Source organism: Aegilops tauschii, chromosome 6 (genome assembly GCF_002575655.3).
Source record: "Aegilops tauschii subsp. strangulata cultivar AL8/78 chromosome 6, Aet v6.0, whole genome shotgun sequence".
Classification (NCBI taxonomy): Eukaryota; Viridiplantae; Streptophyta; class Magnoliopsida; order Poales; family Poaceae; genus Aegilops; species Aegilops tauschii.
Genome location: NC_053040.3, coordinates 472,774,572 through 472,783,821, shown reverse-complemented (window position 1 = coordinate 472,783,821; position 9,250 = coordinate 472,774,572).

Here is a 9,250-nt window from a genome sequence, read left to right as displayed (position 1 = left end):
GCCTTGCTATTAGTTTAGCAGGGAGGTACCAAAGTAATCCAGGAGTGGATCATTGGACAGCGGTCAAGAACATCCTGAAATACCTGAAAAGTGAAGGAAATATGCCCTAGAGGCAATAATAAAGTTATTATTTATTTCCTTATTTCATGATAAATGTTTATTATTCATGCTAGAATTGTATTAACCGGAAACTTAGTACATGTGTGGATACGTAGACAAACAGAGTGTCACTAGTATGTCTCTACTTGACTAGCTCGTTGAATCAAAGATGGTTAAGTTTCCTAGCCATAGACATGAGTTGTCATTTGATTAACGGGATCACATCATTAGAGAATGATGTGATTGACTTGACCCATTCCATTAGCTTAGCACTTGATCGTTTAGTATGTTGCTATTGCTTTCTTCATGACTTATACATGTTCCTATGACTATGAGATTATGCAACTCCCGAATATCGGAGGAACACTTTGTGTGCTACCAAACGTCACAACGTAACTGGGTGATTATAAAGGTGCTCTACAGGTGTCTCCGATGGTACTTGTTGAGTTGGCATAGATCGAGATTAGGATTTGTCACTCCGATTGTCGGAGAGGTATCTCTGGGCCCTCTCGGTAATACCCATCATAATAAGCCTTGCAAGCAATGCAACTAATGAGTTAGTTGCGGGATGATGTATTATGGAACGAGTAAAGAGACTTGCCGGTAACGAGATTGAACTAGGCATTGAGATACCAACTATCGAATCTCGGGCAAGTAACGTACCGATGACAAAGGGAACAACGTATGTTGTTATGCGGTTTGACCGATAAAGATCTTCGTAGAATATGTGGGAGCCAATATGAGCATGCTGGTTCCGCTATTGGTTATTGACCGGAGACGTGTCTTGGTCATGTCTACATAGTTCTCGAACCCGTAGGGTCCGCACGCTTAAAGTTCGGTGACGATCGATATTATGAGTTTTTGTGTTTTGATGTACCGAAGGTAGTTTGGAGTCCCGGATATGATCATGGACATGACGAGGAGTCTCGAAATGGTCGAGACGTAAAGATCGATCTATTGGACGACTATGTTCGGACACCGGAAGTGTTTTGAGAGGTTTCACACATATACTAGAGTACCGGGGGGTTACCGGAACCCCCCGGGGAGTATAATGGGCCTATTGGGCCTTAGTGGAGAAGAGGAGGGGCGGCTAGGGCAAGCCGCGCGCCCCCTCCCCCTCTAGTCCGAATTGGACAAGGAGGGTTACCGGAACCCCCCGGGGAGTATATTGAGCCTAATTGGCCCTAGTGGGAGAAGAGGAGGGGCGGCCAGGGCAGCCGCACGCCCCCTCCCCCTCTAGTCCGAATTGGACAAGGAGGGGGGCGGCGCCCCCTTTTCCTTCTCTCCTTCTCTCCCTTCCTTCTCCTCTCCTACTCCTACTTGGAAAGGGGGAGTCCTACTCCCGGTGGGAGTAGGACTCCTCATGGGGCGCGCCATAGGAGGCCGGCCCCTCCCCCTCCTCCACTCCTTTATATACGGTGAGGGGGCACCCTGCTACCTCTTGAGCACTGCGTTGGTTTTCCCTTGAAGAGGAAAGGGTGATGCAGTAAAGCAGCGTAAGTATTTCCCTCAGTTTTTGAGAACCAAGGTATCAATCCAGTAGGAGGCCACGCACGAGTCCCTCGCACCTACACAAACAAATAAATCCTCGCAACCAACGCGATAAGGGGTTGTCAATCCCTACACGGTCACTTACGAGAGTGAGATCTGATAGATATGATATGATAATATTTTTGGTATTTTTATGATAAAGATGCAAAGTAAAATAAAAGGCAATGAAAATAGCTTGTTGTTGGAAGATTAATATGATGGAAAATAGACCCGGGGGCCATAGGTTTCACTAGTGGCTTCTCTCAAGAGCATAAGTATTACGGTGGGTGAACAAATTACTGTTGAGCAATTGACAGAATTGAGCATAGTTATGAGAATATCTAGGTATGATCATGTATATAGGCATCACGTCCGAGACAAGTAGACCGACTCCTGCCTGCATCTACTACTATTACTCCACACATCGACCGCTATCCAGCATGCATCTAGAGTATTAAGTTCATAAGAACAGAGTAACGCTTTAAGCAAGATGACATGATGTAGAGGGATAAACTCATGCAATATGATATAAACCCCATCTTGTTATCCTCGATGGCAACAATACTATACGTGCCTTGCTGCCCCTACTGTCACTGGGAAAGGACACCGCAAGATTGAACCCAAAGCCAAGCACTTCTCACATTGCAAGAAAGATCAATCTAGTAGGCCAAACCAAACTGATAATTCGAAGAGACTTGCAAAGATAACCAATCATATATAAAAGAATTCAGAGAAGATTCAAATATTGTTCATAGATAAACTTGATCATAAACCCACAATTCATCGGTCTCAACAAACACACCGCAAAAGAAGATTACATCGAATAGATCTCCACAAGAGAGGGGGAGAACATTGTATTGAGATCCAAAAAGAGAGAAGAAGCCATCTAGCTAATAACTATGGACCCGAAGGTCTGAGCTAAACTACTCACACTTCATCGGAGAGGCTATGGTGTTGATGTAGAAGCCCTCCGTGATCGATGCCCCCTCCGGCGGAGCTCCGGAACAGGCCCCAAGATGGGATCTCACGGGTACAGAAGGTTGCGGCGGTGGAATTAGGTTTTTGGCTCCGTATCTGCTAGTTTGGGGGTACGTAGGTACATATAGGAGGAAGAAGTACGTCGGTGGAGCAACATGGGGCCCACGAAGGTGGAGGGCGCGCCTGTGGGGGGGGAAGGCGCGCCCCCCTACCTCGTGCCCTCCTGGTTGATGTCTTGACGTAGGGTCCAAGTCCTCTGGATCACGTTCGTTCCGAAAATCACGTTCCCGAAGGTTTCATTCCGTTTGGACTCCGTTTGATATTCTTTTTCTGCGAAACTCTGAAATAGGCAAAAAATAGCAATTCTGGGCTGGGCCTCCGGTTAATAGGTTAGTCCCAAAAATAATATAAAAGTGTATAACAAAGCCCAATAATGTCCAAAACAGAATATAATATAGCATGGAACAATAAAAATTTATAGATACGTTGGAGACGTATCAAGCATCCCCAAGCTTAATTCCTGCTCGTCCTCGAGTAGGTAAATGATAAAAACAGAATTTTTGATGTGGAATGCTACTTGGCATAATTTCAATGTAATTCTTCTTAATTGTGGTATGAATATTCATATCCGAAAGATTCAAGATAAAAGTCCAATATTGACATATAAATAATAATACTTCAAGCATACTAACTAAGCAATTATGTCCTCTCAAAATTACATGGCCAAAGAAAGTTCATCCCTACAAAATCATATAGTTTAGTCATGCTCCATTTCCGTCACACAAGAATGCTCTTATCATGCACAACCCCAATGACAAGCCAAGCAATTGTTTCATACTTTAGTAATCTCAAACTTTTTCAACCTTCACGCAATACATGAGCATGAGCCATGGACATAGCACTATGGGTGGAATAGAATATAATGATGGGGGTTATGTGGAGAAGACAAAAAAGGAGAAAGTCTCACATCAACGGGGCAAATCAATGAGCTATGGAGATGCCCATCGATTGATGTTAATACAAGGAGTAGGGATTGCCATGCAACGGATGCACTTAGATCTATAAATATATGAAAGCTCAACAAAAGAAACTAAGTGGGTGTGCATCCAACTTGCTTGCTCATGAAGACCTAGGGCATTTGAGGAAGCCCATTGTTGGAATATACAAGCCAAGTTCTATAGTGAAAAATTCCCACTAGTATATGAAAGTGACAAAACAAAAGACTCTCTATCATGAAGATTATGGTGCTACTTTGAAGCACAAGTGTGGTAAAAAGGATAGTAACATTGTCCCTTCTGTCTTTTTCTCTCATTTTTTTGGGCCTTCTTTTTTTATGGCCTTTCTTTTTTTATTATTTTATTTCCTCACTTGGGACAATGCTCTAGAAAATGATGATCATCACACTTCTATTTATTTACAACTCAATGATTACAACTCGATACTAGAAAAAAGTATGACTCTATATGAATGCCTCCGGTGGTGTACCGGGATATGCAATGAACCAAGAGTGACATGTATGAAAGAATTATGAATGGTGGCTTTGCCACAAATACAATGTCAACTACATGATCATGCAAAGCAATATGACAATGATGAACGTGTCATGATAAACGGAACGGTGGAAAGTTGTATGGCAATATATCTCGGAATGGCTATGGAAATGCCATAATGGGTAGGTATGGTGGCTGTTTTGAGGAAGATATAAGGAGGTTTATGTGTGAAAGAGCGTATCATATCATGGGGTTTGGATGCACCGGCGAAGTTTGCACCAACTCTCAATGTGAGAAAGGGCAATGCACGGTACCGAAGAGGCTAGCAATGATGGAAAGGTGAGAGTGCGTATAATCCATGGACTCAACATTAGTCATAAAGAACTCACATACTTACTGCAAAAATCTACAAGTCATCAAAAACCAAGCACTACACGCATGCTCCTAGGGGGATAGGTTGGTAGGAAAAGACCATCACTCGTCCCCGACCGCCACTCATAAGGAGGACACTCAAAGAACACCCCATGTTTCAAATTTGTTACATAACGTTTACCATACGTGCATGCTACGGGACTTGCAAACTTCAACACAAGTATTTCTCAAATTCACAATTACTCAACTAGCACAACTTTAATATCACTACCTCCATATCTCAAAACAATCATCAAGCATCAAACTTCTCTTAGTATTCAACACACTCATAAGAAAGTTTTTACAAATCTTGAATACCTAGCATATTAGGATTATTTAAGCAAATTACCATTCTATTTAAGACTCTCAAAATAATCTAAGTGAAGCATGAGAGAATAATAGTTTCTATAAAACAAAAGTTACCACCGTGCTCTAAAAGATATAAGTCAAGTGCTAGAGCAAAAACTATATAACTCAAAATATATAAGTGAAGCACATAGAGTATTCTAATAATTTCCGAATCATGTGTGTCTCTCTCAAAAGGTGTGTACAGCAAGGATGATTGTGGTAAACTAAAAATCAAAGACTCAAATCATACAAGACGCTCCAAGCAAAACACATATCATGTGGTGAATAAAAATATAGCTCCAAGTAAAGTTACCGATGGAAGTAGACGAAAGAGGGGATGCCTTCCGGGGCATCCCCAAGCTTTAGATTTTAGGTATCCTTAGATTATCTTGGGGTGCCATGGGCATCCCCAAGCTTAGGCTCTTGCCACTCCTTGTTCCATAGTCCATCAAATCTTTTACCCAAAACATGAAAACTTCACAACACAAAACTCAGCAGAAAATCTCGTGAGCTCCGTTAGCGAAAGAAAACAAAAGACCACTTCAAGGTACTGTAATGAACTCATTCTTTATTTATATTGGTGTTAAACCTACTGTATTCCAACTTCTCTATGGTTTATAAACTATTTTACTAGCCATAGATTCATCAAAATAAGCAAACAACACACGAAAAACAGAATCTGTCAAAAACAGAACAGTCTGTAGTAATATGTAACTAACGCAAACTTCTGGAACTCCAAAAATTCAGCCAAAATAGGACGACCTAGAAAATTTGTTTATTGATCATCAGCAATTGGAATCAATATTTTATCACGTTCTTGTGATTTTTAAAAATTATTTTCGTGAACAGAAAGTTTCTGGAATTCTCAGCAAGATCAAATAACTATCATCCAAGAAGATCCTATAGGTTAAACTTGGCACAAACACTAATTAAAACATAAACACAAGTCTAACCAGAGGCTAGAACAAATATTTATTCCTAAACAGAAGCAAAAAGCAAAAAAATAAAAATAAAATTGGGTTGCCTCCCAACAAGCGCTATCGTTTAACGCCCCTAGCTAGGCATAAAAGTAAGGATAGATCTAGGTATTGCCATCTTTGGTAGGCAATCCATAAGTGGCTCTCATGATAGATTCATAAGGTAATTTTATTTTCTTTCTAGGAAAATGTTCCATGCCTTTCCTTAACGGAAATTGGAATCTAATATTTCCTTCCTTCATATCAATAATTGCACCGATCGTTCTAAGGAAAGGTCTACCAAGAATAATAGGACATGAAGGATTGCAATCTATATCAAGAACAATAAAATCTACGGGCACATAATTCCTATATGCAATAATAAGAACATCATTAATTCTTCCCATAGGTTTCTTAATAGTGGAATCCGCAAGGTGCAAGTTTAGAGAGCAATCATCAAATTCACGGAAACCTAGTAAATCGCATAAAGTCTTTGGAATCGTGGAAACATTAGCACCCAAATCACACAAAGCATAGCATTCATGATCTTTCATTTTAACTTTAATAGTAGCTTCCCACTCATCATAAAGTTTTCTAGGGATAGAAACTTCCAACTCAAGTTTTTCTTCATAAGATTGCATCAAAGCATCAACGATATGTTTAGTAAAAGCTTTATTTTGACTATAAGCATGAGGAGAATTTAGCACGGATTGCAACAAGAAAATACAATCTATCAAAGAGCAATTATCATAATTAAATTCCTTGAAATCCAAAATAGTGGGTTCATTAATATCTAGAGTTTTGATCTCTTCAATCCCACTTTTACCAATTTTTGCATCAAGATCTAAAAACTCCGAATTTTTGGAACTCCTTCTAGGTAAAGGTGGATCATATTCAGTCCCATCATTACCAAGATTCATATTGCTAAACAAAGATTTAATAGGGAACACATCAATAACTTTTATATCTTCATCTTTATTTTCCCAAAAATTAGAAGAACACGCTTTCATAAAGCAATCTTTCTTAGCTCGCATCCTAGCGGTTCTTTCTTTGCACTCATCAATGGAAATTCTCATGGCTTTGAGAGACTCATTGATATCATGCTTAGGAGGAATAGATCTAAGTTTCAAAGAATCAACATCAGGAGAAATTCTATCAACCTTCCTAGCCAATTCATCAACTTTAAGCAATTTTTCTTCAAGCGAACCATTGAAATTCTTTTGTGAATTCATAAATTCTTTAACACTAGTCTCAAATTCAGAAGGCATATTATTAAAATTTCCATAAGAATTGTTGTAGGAATTACCATAATTATTAGAGGAATTACTAGGATACGGCCAAGGATTAAAGTTTCCTCTATACGCGTTGTTACCAAAAATATTCCTACCAACAAAATTCACATCCATAGATTCATTATTATTCTCAATCAAAGTAGACAAAGGCATATCACTAGGATCAGAAGAGACACTCTTAGTAGCAAATAATTTCATAGGTTCATCCATCTTTCCACTCAAAACATTAATTTCTTCTATCGCATGCACTTTTTTATTAGTAGATCTTTCAATGTGCCATTGAGAATAATTAACCATAATATTATCTAGGAATTTAGTAGCTTCTCCTAAAGTGATTTCCATAAAAGTGCCTCCCGCGGCCAAATCTAAAAGATTTCTAGAAGCAAAATTCAATCCGGCATAAATTTTTTGTATAATCATCCACAAATTCGAACCATGAGTAGGGCAATTACGTATCATTAATTTCATCCTCTCCCAAGCTTGTGCAACATGTTCATGATCAAGTTGCTTAAAATTCATAATATCGTTTCTAAGAGAGATAATCTTAGCAGGAGGAAAATATTTAGAGATAAAAGCATCTTTGCACATATTCCAAGAATCAATACTATTTTTAGGCAAAGACGAAAACCAAGCTTTAGCACGATCTCTAAGCGAAAAAGGAAATAGCTTCAATTTAACAATATCATTGTCCACATCTTTCTTCTTTTGCATATCACACAAATCAACGAAGCTATTTAGATGGGTAGCGGCATCTTCACTAGGAAGGCCGGCGAATTGATCTTTCATGACAAGATTCAATAAAGCGGTATTAATTTCACAAGATTCAGTATTGGTAAGAGGAAAAATCGGAGTGCTAAGGAAATCATTGTTGTTGGTATTGGTAAAGTCACACAATTTGGTATTATCTTGAGCCATCGTGACAAGCAAGCAATCCAACACACGAGCAAACAAGAAGCGAGCAAAAAAGAGGCGAACAGAAAAGAGAGGGCGAATAAAATGGCAAGGGTGAAGTGGGGGAGAGGAAAACGAGAGGCAAATGGCAAATAATGTAATGCGGGAGATAAGGGTTTGTGATGGGTACTTTGTATGTTGACTTTTGCGTAGACTCCCCGGCAACGGCGCCAGAAATCCTTCTTGCTACCTCTTGAGCACTGCGTTGGTTTTCCCTTGAAGAGGAAAGGGTGATGCAGTAAAGCAGCGTAAGTATTTCCCTCAGTTTTTGAGAACCAAGGTATCAATCCAGTAGGAGGCCACGCACGAGTCCCTCGCACCTACACAAACAAATAAATCCTCGCAACCAACGCGATAAGGGGTTGTCAATCCCTACACGGTCACTTACGAGAGTGAGATCTGATAGATATGATATGATAATATTTTTGGTATTTTTATGATAAAGATGCAAAGTAAAATAAAAGGCAATGAAAATAGCTTGTTGTTGGAAGATTAATATGATGGAAAATAGACCCGGGGGCCATAGGTTTCACTAGTGGCTTCTCTCAAGAGCATAAGTATTACGGTGGGTGAACAAATTACTGTTGAGCAATTGACAGAATTGAGCATAGTTATGAGAATATCTAGGTATGATCATGTATATAGGCATCACGTCCGAGACAAGTAGACCGACTCCTGCCTGCATCTACTACTATTACTCCACACATCGACCGCTATCCAGCATGCATCTAGAGTATTAAGTTCATAAGAACAGAGTAACGCTTTAAGCAAGATGACATGATGTAGAGGGATAAACTCATGCAATATGATATAAACCCCATCTTGTTATCCTCGATGGCAACAATACTATATGTGCCTTGCTGCCCCTACTGTCACTGGGAAAGGACACCGCAAGATTGAACCTAAGCCAAGCACTTCTCCCATTGCAAGAAAGATCAATCTAGTAGGCCAAACCAAACTGATAATTCGAAGATACTTGCAAAGATAACCAATCATACATAAAAGAATTCAGAGAAGATTCAAATATTGTTCATAGATAAACTTGATCATAAACCCACAATTCATCGGTCTCAACAAACACACCGCAAAAGAAGATTACATCGAATAGATCTCCACAAGAGAGGGGGAGAACATTGTATTGAGATCCAAAAAGAGAGAAGAAGCCATCTAGCTAATAACTATGGACCCGAAGGTC